Source organism: Ovis aries, chromosome 14 (genome assembly GCF_016772045.2).
Source record: "Ovis aries strain OAR_USU_Benz2616 breed Rambouillet chromosome 14, ARS-UI_Ramb_v3.0, whole genome shotgun sequence".
NCBI lineage: Eukaryota > Metazoa > Chordata > Mammalia > Artiodactyla > Bovidae > Ovis > Ovis aries.
In genome coordinates, this window is record NC_056067.1 from 48,239,479 (window position 1) to 48,251,972 (window position 12,494).

Genomic DNA, 12,494 nt, shown 5'->3' on the forward strand with positions numbered 1-12,494 from the left:
CATTGAAGAATTGGTGCTTTCAAATTATGGTGCTGGAGAAGACTCTTGAGAGTCCCTTGGACTGCAAGGAGATCAAAGCAGTCCATCCTAAAAGAAATCAGTCCTGAATATTCATTGGAAGGACTGATGCTGAAGCTGAAGCTCCAATACTTTGGCCACCTGATGCGAAGAGCCGACTCATCGGAAAAGATGGTAATGCTGGAAAAGATTGAAGACAGGAGGGAAGGGGATGACAGAGGATGAACTGGTTGGATGGCATCACCAACTCAATGGACATGAGTTTAAGCAAACTCTGGGGAATAGTGAAGGACAGGAAAGCCTGGCGTGCTAAAGTCCATGGGGTCACAAAGAGACACAGCTTAGCAACTGAAGAACAGACAAGGTATATTTTATCACAATGAAAAAAAAATCAGTGTTTTAAAAACCAGCTGGGTGTATTTGTTTGGGTCTTTGTCTGGATTCTTTATTCTATTCGCTGACTTCTGTGTTTTTTCCCACTGTCTTGATTACTGTGGTTGTACCCCAGGCCTTACCATCAGGGACAGTGAGTCTTCGGGCTTTATTCATCTGTTCCACAATTGAGTAGTTCTGGGGCCTGGCATTTTTGGAGCCCCCCTGGCGCACCCTTGTGTGAAAGACAGCAGTGTGACTTACCGACTTTCAGAGTCGCCCTTGGTGCCTGCCTTGCCCTCGGCCCCCACATGTGACTCATGGACAGGAGTTGCACGTTGCGGGCAGACACACCTCTGGTCTGGGGCCCTCCCTGCATGCCCGGCCGTGGCCGCCTTCAACAGTTGCCCGGAGCAGCGCCTCGGTCTCGTCACCTGTCCCCACGCCCACTCAGGCCGTAGCCAGAGCTCTGTCTTCCAGACGCAGGCCCTCCTCAGCGCCTGCCTTGGCTCCCCTGAGTCCCCTGGCGGCCTGGCCCCTGCCCTGCTCCGGCTCGGCGCCGCTGTGCCCTCATCCCCCCAGCCACCCTTCCCAGCTGGAGTTTCACATTTCCCTGGGTGGTCCTGGACTGTAAGCCCCAGGGGGCAGGGACCATGCTGCACCCCTGTCCCAGCCTGGATGGCACATGGTGGACACATGTTCTGTTTCTGTTGACAAAATACATGAATGCGAGATAGAACCCGTGATTGGGGGTGGTGGTGGAGAAACGAGGCTGGAGAGGTGGGAAGAGCTGGGAGCTGGGGTAGGTGTACAAAGATCTTGACCCTCACAGAAAAACAGACAAAGGCTTTTTCTTTTTTTGGCCACGCTGTGTGGCATGTGGAAATTTAGTTCCCCAACCAGGGCTTGAACCCCCTGTAGTGGAAGTGTGGAGGCTTAACCACTGGACTACCAGGGAAGTCCCAAAATCAACCTTTTTTTCTTTTTTGTCTACGTCATGCGGCATGTAGGAGGCAGAGGCTTTTAGGAGACTGTTAGCAGAAAAGGAGTTCTGGTGACTTTTACAAATTTAAAAGGATGCGCAATTACAAAGTGCCTGTGTGCTTGCTCAGTCGCTAAGTTGTGTCTGACTCTCTGTGACCCCATGAACTGTAGCCCACCAGGCTCCTCTGTCCATGGGATATCCCAGGCAAGAATACTGGAGTGGGTGCCATTGCCTTCTCCAGGGGATCGTCCCGACTCAGGGATCAAACCTGAGTCTCCTGCACTGGCAGGCAGATTCTTCCCAGGTGCTGCGCCATCTGGGAAGCCGGCAATTACTAAGCACCAAAAGGCGGATGAAAACAAGGCCAAGAGGGGCCAGACTTCACCTGTCTGAGTGGGGAAGATGGGAGGGTGTGACAACACCCTGGGCCTGAGGCCAAGGGAAGGGCTGAGAGCGGCAGCTTGGCAGTGCTGTGCTTTGCCCGGCAGTCCTGCTGGTAGGCACTTGGCCCGCAGACATGCTGGCACACCTGTGAAGTGACTTCTGCCCATGGTTTTCACTGCTGCACAATGTGTAAGAGCAAATGGCTGGAAGCCACTGGCCTGGCCCCGTGGGGACTGGCTCAAGGCATCGTGGCCCTTGCACGCAGCTGCTAAAGCAGCAGGGCTGTGCTTTGCAGAGATGGAAGCCTGGAAAGATCATTAGACATATCTATTTTTTTCATTTAAAAATCACGGTTAGCCTACATGTGGAAAGCGCATAAAGTAGAAATGTACAGTATGACCGATTACTCTAAGGGGAAGACCTACGTAACCACTTCCTCCAGCTGAAGTAACAGATGGTGCCAGCCCCCGCCCCCGCCCCGGAGGCAGCCCCTCCCTGACTTCGAGGCAGTCGCTCCCTCCCTTTTCTCTTTGGTTTTGCCCCCTCTGTGTGCATCCCTAAGGAGCATATTTCATTTTACCTGGTTTTGAACTGCTTCTGAACAAAGTCCTAGGATGTGTTGGGTTTGTTTCGCTGCTTCTGTTTGATATCACGTTTGATGTCCGTCCACACCTGGCTGTGGGTCAGTGGATCCGCCTGCTGTGGGCGAGCGTTGCTGGTGTTCCCAGTCTCTCGACCATTCAGACTGTGCCGTGTGCATCTCCCCGTACGTGCCCCTGGGGGTGCGTCCGGGAGAGCACACCAGGTCCCCAGCGTGTCTTCACCTCCACCGGTCGCTGCCAAACGCCTCCTGGTGCCCGCGGCACAGAGGAGCCAAGGAACGGCCTTGAGAAAAGCAAAGTGCGGTGGCGTGTGTGGTGTGCTGCCGTTTATGATTGTTTAAGTGCGAAAGCATCTGTGTGTGCACATGCCTGTGTGCACATGCACACTCGCACAGGTGTGCGTAGGCTCTCAGAAGACAGCAGAATCTCCAGTAGAGGTGACTCCACGCCGAGCTGGGGCCAAGCAGGGGGGCGCCGCCCTGTCCGTGTTACCCTTCGGTGCCACTGGCTTTTGAACTGTGTCCATGTTATAAAGAGACAGAGACTGAGCCAGAGAGAAGGGAAAGAAAGGGAGGGGAGAGATGAAGCCTAAATATGGCAGAACTTGATGGCTGAGAATCTGAGTGATGGATCTTATGGGGCTTCGCTAGTTTAGTCTCTCTTTGGGAGTATGTTTTAAAACTTTTGCTATGAAGATCTGTTCTGGCGTGAGAGACTCTCTTTTCTCCCCCTTTAGCTGTTCCAGGTGTTTAGTTGTGGCATGCAGGCTCTTAGTTTTGACATGTGGCCTCTAGTTCCCTGACTGGGAATCAAACCAGTGCCCCCCTGCACTGGGAGCATGGAGTCTTAACCTCTGGACCACCAGGGAAGTCCCTGTGAGAGGCTCTTGAACGGACCTCTCCTTGCCCCTGAGGCCTGTCCCCAGGAGGACCCCTTGTCTCCAGGGAGACTTCCTTTTGGAGAAGGGGTGCTCCCTCCTTCCCTCCCCTCCCGTCCCTTCCCATGGGACCTAGTTTCCCTAGGTCAGACCTACCCAGTCCTGACCGCCTCCCTCACCAGAGCCCAAACCAGCCAGTCCGGTTTGGGGACCCACCCCATTTGGCTCCTGTCTGGGTGGCTGCCTGACAGGTGCTTCACGCTGCCAGCGGAGGGGGTAGGTAGCCTGGGACCTGGGGAGGGGCCCTGAGACCTGCCCTGCGGCGGCCCCAGGCTCAGCTGGAAGCCCCAGGCTTAGTGGGCAGGTGGTGGACAGAAGGTGTAGATAGGGTTTCCAGGCCAGTCAGGTCTCCTGGTCCACATGATAAAACGGCCTGATAAAGTACCCGCCCGTTTAGGGCAGTGCTGAGCTAAAACTTCATGCATGCTAAGAGCACGCCCCAGCCCAGAGGAGGTTCTCCAGAAAGTCAGGCCACTTATTTTCAGAAGGGTTAATTACATCCTGGCCAGCCAGCCAGCATGGCACACAGAAGTCTTGGCCGTCTCCGCCTTTCTCTCTCCCCATCGCCGTCATGGTCTTCCAGCCCGCCTCACACCTAGATATGGCAATGAGGGGGGTTCACCGTGATCTCCCCTGGTGAGCCTGCAAGTCTCAAGTTCATCCTGATGGGCAAGGGCGGCAGAGCAGGAGCGCCCTGGTCACTGTGCCCTCTAGAGCTCTTGCTAGAATCGCAGCCTGGGTGTCAGGGGACGCAGCAAGCCCCAGATCTCCCGCCACCCTCCCCATCAGAGAGGACGCTTACGCCCTGGCGCCCTGTCCCGCACCGCAGCCCTGGCCGGTATTTCACACCTAACTGGCCCGGCTGCCCCCCTCAGACGCGCAGCCCCGGGCTGGGTAGCCTCTGCTCCCCTGGCACCTTGCCTGGCCTGGATGTGAGATGCGGGCGTGCGTGTGTGGTGGGAGAGTGACCCTGCATGAGCAGGGGCAGTGGTTGGGTCCCCTCCCCTCCACGGGGCCAGTTGTGGGCCACGTGGCCCAGGCTTTCCAGGCTCAGCCCCGCCTCCCTCCGCCCCGCCCTCCACCCTCCCCCTCCCGGGGGTTAGAGCCACAGCCAAGCTCAACTCCTGCCAGGGCAGGGCCAAGTTGCCAGCCGCTGCCAGGGCGGCTGGGGCACAGAGGCCAGCCGGCTCTCCTCGGTGGGCCAGGGGAACCCCTCGATCCTGGCTCCCTGCTTGGTTTCAGCTGGGAGCCCCCTGTCTGCTGGCCTGCCCCACTGCGGGCAGCCCAGGCCTGAGGGAGGGCCAAGGATGGTGGAGGTGAGCTGGCCCGGCCTCGAGGAGGAGGGGACGGGCCGCCTGGGTGTGGGGGAGGGCAGCCACCTGAGCGCATGCGAGGGGCCACACCTTCATCGGGGCCAAGGGCGGGGTCGCGTGTGTGTTTCAGGCGGAGATGGCAGGTGTCTGTGCGCTGGGACTTAGCCCAGGTCTCAGCACGGGCTCCCCCTCCACACCTACCCCTCCTCCGAGCGTCTCTGTGGGAGTGTGTTCTCGGGGTCTGGTTTGCATGGGGGTGGTTCCGAGGGGTCCCTGGGTGGCCGCGGACTTGGTGGTGTGTGTGCCTGGGTCTGTGGCAGGTCTCGTTGCCCACTGTGTGTGGTTCCCATGGTTTCCCTCTGTATCAGGAGGGCTCCTAGGTGGATGGGGTCTTGGGCTCTGCCTTCCTAGGGGAGTCCAGCCGTCACGGAGTGTCTGGGATTGTGTTGTCGGCTTCCCCCAGGATCTTTGTATGCGTCTCTGGGTTTCTCCGGAGCCCTTGCATCTTTGGAGTGTATGGCTCTTTACACTGTTTGTGGAAGGGCTTTCTGGGTCCTTAACTTCTTGGGGTCCCGACTGTGGGTCCCCAGTGTTGCGACCCTCCGTTCTCAGGGCTTCCTCTGAGCCAGGCCCCTCTTAAGACTGCTCCCCACCTTCTCCCACTGACGCCGCACAGTCGGCTCCGGCCACTTCCTGGGCCCGCGTTCCCGAGGCAGGAGCTGAGGCTCAGGGCAGGCCGGCCCTTCCTGCGCCTAGCTCCCGCTGTCCCGTCTCAGGCGCTTTGCCGTGTGACAAGAGTATGTGTTCCTGTGGTCTGGGGTTGTGTGGCTGGACGCCCGTGCTGCGTGTCTGTGTCAGCTTCTGTGCACTGTGGCGCGACCTCGTGTGCTCTGTATCTTGGGGGTGCGCGTGTGTCTGTGGGGGGGGAGGACTTGCGTAAGGGGGGCCAGGGAGGCCTCTGGAGTCTCTTTTCTGCCTCCCGCCCCCTCCCTCCTTCCTGCCCCACCTCAGGGGAGGAACGAATGAAGTCTCGGTCTGATTTCCCCAGTCTCCGGGGGCTCGCCCACACTCTCAGGTTTGTTACGGCATCCATTCCCCTCCCTGGGGGGCTGAGGGACTCCAACAGCGCCCTTTGTGTCTGTGCCCCGTGGAGCCTGCCCGGGGGGCGGGTGGCAGGGGGCCAAGCCTGGGGCTGCCACAGGAGCCGCCTGGCCTCCCGGGGGCTCAGAGCACCGTCTCTTCATCCAGCCACATTCTCTGAGCTGTGCCCCGACCTGTGCTGGGCAGGGTGGCCGAGATGGCCCCAGGGCCTGTCCTCCGGGGGGACACAGTCTGGTGGGAGAGGCAGACTGGCCCTCGGAACATAAAGGGGGACCATTGTGCTGCTCCATCCCAGCCCTGGAGAGGGAGCGTCTTAACAGAGACAGGAGGACTGGCATGTCAGCTTGGGGGCCCTGCTCGGGGGGCCCTGCTCTGGGGACCGTCTTTCCTTCATCTGTTCCTTTATTTGCACGGAAACAGCAGCAGCGCTAATAACCACAGTCAGCCTGTAGCGGTGAGGACCCACTAGGCGCCAGGCACTGCTCTGAATGCTTTGCTAGGTCATCTCTTTCGATCATTCAAACACCCCAGGGGAGAGAGGAACCGTCATGACCCCCAGTTTGCAGACAAGGACATAGAGGCCCAGAGTCACGAGTTCCCGGCCCACAGCTTGACGGTGGTAGAGCAGCCACAAGCTTGGGTGTCCACTCTTCCTCACCAGCTGCCCTTGGAGTCCTTGTGGGCAGAGGCCTGCGGTGTGGCTGGAACATGGAGAGCAGGGTGCCCCTCGATCCCTACCCGGCCAGCTCCAGGCCCTGCTCCCCCAGGCCAGGGTGGCCCCGGATCTGTGTCTTTTTGTGGGATTTCACCCATCGTGGGGACTCACGGATCTCTGACGGCATACCCCCTGTGTGATGTGCCTCTAGCCAAGATTTACTGCCGCTTGCTCAAATTCCCCGCCTAGGCTGTGTGGTGGGAGGGCCTGGGGAAGTGGGCTCACAGCTGGGCACCTCCGGTGTTTGGAACAAACACCAGGTTATTTGCTAAATAGCCAGACTCAGACTCTAAGGAGGCCCAGTTCCTTTGCAGGCGTCAAGGTCAGACTTGCAGGCGGTGTGGACAGGGCTTGGGGACTCCTGTCTAACCCTCTGCCCTGCTCCTCCCGGGGTCCAGCCTCATCACCGCGGCAATGGCGTCACTCAGTCACAGCACAGGTATTGCCAGTGCCTGCTGTGCGCCAGGCCCCGCTCCAGCCGCCGGGGTGCAGCGAGAACAAGACAGACGAAGGCCCCTGTTCTTGGGGAGCCACTGCTCCCCTGCTGGGGGCAGGGGCGGGAGGCAGGACTTAGGATCGACCGGTGTATGAAATGCCAGATGGTAATAAGTGCCACGGAGAAGTATAAAGCTGCGGTGCAAATTTTGTCAGGGGGTCAGGGAATGTGTTTGCATTAAGACCTGATGATCGAGGATGGGTGAGCCGCGCGGCTGTGGGCCAAGGGCGCAGTGGGCACCGAGGCCCTGAGGCTGGAGCAAGCTCCACGTGTCTAGGCCTGGAAAGGAGGCGCTCGTGTGGGGAGGAGGTGAGGCCCCGAGGTGGGCAGGGCCCTGCTCAGTCCCAGTGGGGAGTCTCATCCCGGTGAAGGGGTTTGTTTTCTTCAGATTCCCTCCTAACCACGCGGCCTCTCTGATCTTGGTCCTGGTCATCGGAGGCTGAGCTGTCTCTTGTGAGTGTTCTTGTCCCATATGCCTCTAGGTCCTGCATCTGGAGCAGAAGCTTTGGCAGGAGCCAGGGTTGCTGGGAGGCAGGAGGCTAAGGGGGCAGTGACAGGTCTTCTCCAGGGGGCAGAGCGGACACTTTTGTGCCCCGGCGCTGGGCAGCCCTGGCAGGGACTTCCTGTCTCTGGGCCTCAGTTTCCTAGTTTGGGAAACAGGAGAGGAAGGCCTCTCCACCCATATACCCAGGAACTGCCCAGAGGGTTTATCGTGGTCAAAGTCAGTGCTGAAACCCGTGGATCCCCTCCACCCACCCAGTAACCACACAGGGCAGAACCCTGTTACTGGGATGCAGCTGTAACAGCCGGAACACGGTTCCTGCCCATGCTGAGCCACCAACTTAGCGGGAAGACAGCTGACACGATTGTGACCATGTGACACGTTAGGTGATGCTAAGGGCTGGGAGAGAACGGATCAGGTGCCAGGCTTTGGGGGGATGCAGCCATGGGCAAGACCAGACCAAAGCCTCCCGCCTTCTCGACCTGTCCAGCGCACCCAGAGCCTGCCCACTGCTCCCGCTTCCACAGGCCCCACGTGTCCCATCCACCCTCCTCCTGCTGGCCTCAGGCGTCCTCCTCCTCTGGGCCTCCCTGCTCCTGTCCTGCTCACACCCTTCCTGCGGCTCCATCTCACGCAGGTAAGAGCCGAGTCCTCCCCTAGCCCCCCGCCCCGCCCCAGCCACTCGGCCTCACTCTGCTGTTTGGCCATCAAGCACACTGCGGCCCCAGGCCTTTGCGCTGGCTGTTCTCGCGGCCGGGTCCTCCTCCCCCAGGCACCCACTCCTCTCCCCACCCTGCTCTAGTGCGACCTCCTCTGCGAGGCCCTCCCTCACCGCTTCGCTGAAGTTCCCCACGTCCCCTCACCCTGCACACCCAGCTGACCCCTGCTCTTTTCCTTCTCAGCGCTCACCATCTGACTCACTAGCTGGCTTTCTGGTGTATCTTGCCGTGAGCTGTCTCCTTTCCCCTCGAATGTGAGCTTGGCGAGGGCAGGGACATCCCTGGCTCTCCTGGCCTCTGCTGTGGGCCCTGCCCCGGGCCTGGCAGAGCTCAGCTCTCACCCGACAAGGATGATGGAATAGATGGCGAGTGGGTATGATGGGCCCTTTGTGGGGAGAGCAGGTGTCTGCCAAGGAGAGAGCTTGGGCACATGTCAGTCCCAAAGCTTGAGGCGGGGTCTGGGGACAGGGTACCTGAGGATTCCCTGCAAGGACTAGGCAGGAGGAGAACGGTGAAGGGGGGGTGATGGGCACGTGGATGGGGTGAGCAGAGGTGTGAGGGGGAATGGTCTGGGGTTTCAGGGGGACCGTGAGAGCCTGCCGGGGCTGCCAAGGTAAGGCAGACCCCCGTCCAGCGTCAGCACAGCGCAGGGAGGCAGGCAGCCAGGGGGCTTCTGGAGCCAGTGGCTGCAGATGATGGCAGAAGGGTGAGGGGCCCGGTGAGCGCGTCTCCTTCACCGGCTTCCTGCTCTAGTTTCATTCAGTGACTAGGAAAGGGTGGCCGTGGCCCCTGCTGCGTCCTCCGCTCGGGCCCCAGGGCCTTGGCCGAGTCAGCCCCCTCCATTGCCCTGTGGGGTGGGGGCAGTTTTATTCGGGACTGCAGGCAGGGCAGGAGGAAAGGAAGTCTGCACGCACACACACACGTGTACCCAAGACACTCCCGAGCGCTCGATCATACTCGTGGACTGGGCTCCTCCACGGACACTCATTTCCTTGGTGCGGGGAGCCGCAGAGTGGTGCCATTTTTCTCATGGAAGGTCAACGGGTAGAGCCTGTGAGCGCAGGGGGTGACTGGAAAATGGGAAGGTTTTGCTCGGACAGGTCGGAAACTGCCCATCCCACATGTGAAATCATTCAGAAGTTTTTGGGTTTTTTAATTGAAATAAACATTTTAGCGTAGTATCAACCTGTGTCTGCATTGGGGGAGCAATGAGCAGTGAGCTTCAGAGGCTTCTCTGCCCAGGTCGGTGGCTGCAAGCTGCGCCCTGCCCTCCCGTGTTCCACGTCGCTGGGGTCACGGCTTCACCCTCTGCCTCTGGATTCCAGGCCTTTCTCCGCCAGAGAGAGACCCCGGGCAGAGCCTGAGGTGTCCGAGCAGGGGCGCCGCGGAGCGGGTTCAGGTGAACTGTTCGCTCACCAGATGTTCCTCGAGTGCCTGCCACGCCGCGTCGTAGGCAGTGGGGCGCTCGACAGAGGCCAGGCCCCGCTCCCCTGCAGGAGCTGGCGTTCTCGTAGGAGCAGACACCGGAGACTCGCCCACACACACAGAGTTACGTGGAGAGTACAGTGCGGAAAAATAGAGCAGGGAGGGCGCCGAAGAGGACGGGAAGGCGGACATTCGAGCATAGACTTGGGCGGAGACAGAGAGGGAGGGAGGGAGCTCTGTGGAGATGAGTGAGAAGAGAGTTGGTGGGGGCCAGCTGCCAGAACAAAGGCCCTGAATGGGCCACGTCCAGGGTGTGAAGAGGCCGAGGTGGCTGGGCCAGAGGGGGCGAGGGGGCGAGGGGGCCTGTGGAAGGAGAGCCGACCGGCCGATCATGCAAGACCTCATGGGCCACGGGCCAGAGTTTAAAAATGTTGACTTTGCGGTGGAGCAACTGTCTTCCATGCCCACCTCTGCTTCATGACCGTAGCAAGAGGTTTCACCTTTGTGAGCCTCAGTTTCCACATCTGCACAATGGGAGTGAGGTCAGCCACTCCACGGAAGTCCTGGGAGGCAGTGAGCTCAGCATCGGCGTCTGTGCAGGCTCAGGGGCCCCCACGGTGGTGGAGGTGGTGGTGTGAGCCCTGGGGCTGAGCCGTGGTAAACCACGTTTGGTGGCTGGCACTGGCTCTTGGACTGCTTTCTCGCTGCAGACGGACATGCTGAAGGCCTGTGGAATAGGCGAGGGAGGAGCCCTGGGGGGTGGAGGGTGGTGGTAGGGTGGGTCCCCACATTATGCCACCTCCCACCTACCACTGGGGGCCTGGGCAGGTTGGAGGAGGAGGGACCCTCTCCGCCAGGACGGGTCAGGGCAGGAGAGAAAAAGCAGTGTCTGGGTGAACAGAGGAAGGGGATGGAGGGAGGATGGGGCAGAGACCAGGGACAGCCTGGGAGTTGATGATGATAATGACACAGAAGCACAACCACAGGACAGGCGAGTCTCCAACTGCCCGGGTTCAAGTCTTAGGGTTCCCCTCGCTGGGCCTCAGTCTTCCCACCTGTGAATTGGGGATGATGGGCATGCCTATCTCCCGGGTTAGGGGCGAGGGTGGAATGCGGTTAGACACAGAGCAGGCCTGGGCACACACGTGTCTCCAAGGATGTGGCTGCTATCATTCCGAGAACTGGCAGGGCCTGGACTCAGGTTAGACCAGCCTGGTGTCTTGAGTCCACTCTGCTTCCCAAGCTGTGTGTGACCTGGGCCAGTGGGTGCCCTCTCTGTGCTTCCTCTTCCTTGTGTGTAACACAAGGCCCAAGTTGGCCTCTTCCTCCGGGGTCGGGCCTGCAGATTGCGGGTCAAGTGCCTAGCAGAGGTGCCAGCAGGGCTGGTACTGACACGGTGACTGATGTCTCCCGCCCGCCCCCTTGTGTGCACCGGCCCTGGGGCCAGGCCATCGCGCTGGGTTCTCTGTGACTGCTTGCAAGAACTCCTGGAAGCAGGTGCCGTCTCGGTCCTCTTCTAACAGAAGAGGAAACTGAGGCACAGAGCTGCTGGCCCAGGGCCACACAGCGTGCTTCCACCGTGGGCTGGCTCAGCCTCCCAGCAGAGCCGGCCTCCGGGCCCTGGGCTGTCTGACTCCTGAGTTCTGGGCATGCCTGGGAACCCAGCGCCCACTCCTTGACGCCCCGCTGCTCCTGGCCAGGCCCCTCCCTTCACATGTAGCAGCTCCTTTCTCTCCCCTCTGTGGCTCCAGTTAAGTCAGGAGCTTGGGGACTGATGGAGAGGTCAGGGGAGCCAGCGGTGCTCAGAGTTGCCCTGGGGTGGGGCTCCCGCCTGGCCACTATAAACACGGCCGGTTCCTCTGTTTGTCCTGCTCTCTGTGCAGCGCCCAGAGGGAAGGGGTGGCCCCAGGCAAATATCCGGAGGTGTGCCCCTCTCTCCCCATCCTTTGCAGTCACCCGCCTCAGGGGGCGGGGGCTGGGTGGCCTGGGGCCTCGCGGGTGGGCATCCTGGGTTGGCTGCCCCCTCTAACAGGCTGCCTCCTGCCCACCCTGTCTGGATCCTAAGCTCCTCCCTCTCCTGGGTTTAGTGAGGGGTCATGCGGCTAATCCTGTCCTGCAGAGGGCTCCAAGCTGACTTGGGGCCCACAGGCCACGGGCTGGGGGGCAGGGATGGGCTGGCAGAGTGAGAGAGGCCAAGGTGAGGAGTGAGGCTGGGCCTGAGGCCAGACAGGGGCAAATCTGGGCAGACAGGAGGCATTGGGACCAGGGGTGAGGTGAGGGGGGCGCACGTCTGGGCAGATGGGGGAGAGTCGGGATGTAGGGATGAGGAGAGGAGCTGGGCTGCAAGGGAGGCGAAGGCAGAGAAGCCTGGAGGGAGAACGGGGTCGGTCAGGGTCCCCGAGGCCTGGGAGGGTGGAATGGACAGTGTTCTGGGTTCTGGAATGGGGGAGCCGCACTGAAGGGGCTCCTGGCTTGGTGGGGGTAGAGAAGGGGCTGGGGCAGAGGGCCCCCCGACCCTGGCCAGGTCTGTTCCCCAGGCAGAGCCGAGGCTCTGGCCACCTGCTGGCCAGGAGGCCCAGGCCAGTTGAGACAGGTTGGCTGCTTGGGTCCCCACCCGCCTCCCACTGGGCTCCCGCCGCCAAACCGGTTCTCCTGGATGGCTGCCCACCCACGGTCCCACCTCTGAGCTGGGGATGGTGGCCTCTCCGCCCTCACGCCTTGCTCCCGCGGGAAAGGAGCCAGGAGGATGACTAGGGGCTACTGGGGCCTCATCACGGATCCTCTTATGGGTGTCCTCTCCGGGTCACGAGACTCACTGCGCTGGGGCCAACCCCGCGCCGGGCACCATGCCAGGTGCTGAGGAGCCAGCCTGAGCCAGATAGAAATCCCCACTCAGGGCACTTACCCTTGCCTTTCGGGTCTCAG

The 12,494-nt window shown here is 60.6% G+C and overlaps 1 protein-coding gene across 6 annotated transcripts in view; it reads left to right on the forward strand.

The window, feature by feature from the left end:
• Nucleotides 1-12,494, forward strand: part of PAK4 (p21 (RAC1) activated kinase 4) — a 48,096-nt gene that overhangs the window by 23,011 nt on the left and 12,591 nt on the right. Inside the window, exons 1-2 of one of the 6 annotated variants that reach the window (XM_042232013.1) lie at nt 4,406-4,614; nt 7,953-8,062. The exons of 3 other annotated variants lie outside the window; for them this stretch is intronic. The gene's annotated coding sequence lies outside the window, so the exon portion shown is untranslated. Of the gene's footprint in view, nt 1-4,405; nt 4,615-7,952; nt 8,063-12,494 lie in introns of those variants that run through there. 2 more of the 6 variants (XM_042232012.1, XM_027978270.2) reach the window with 2 other exon arrangements.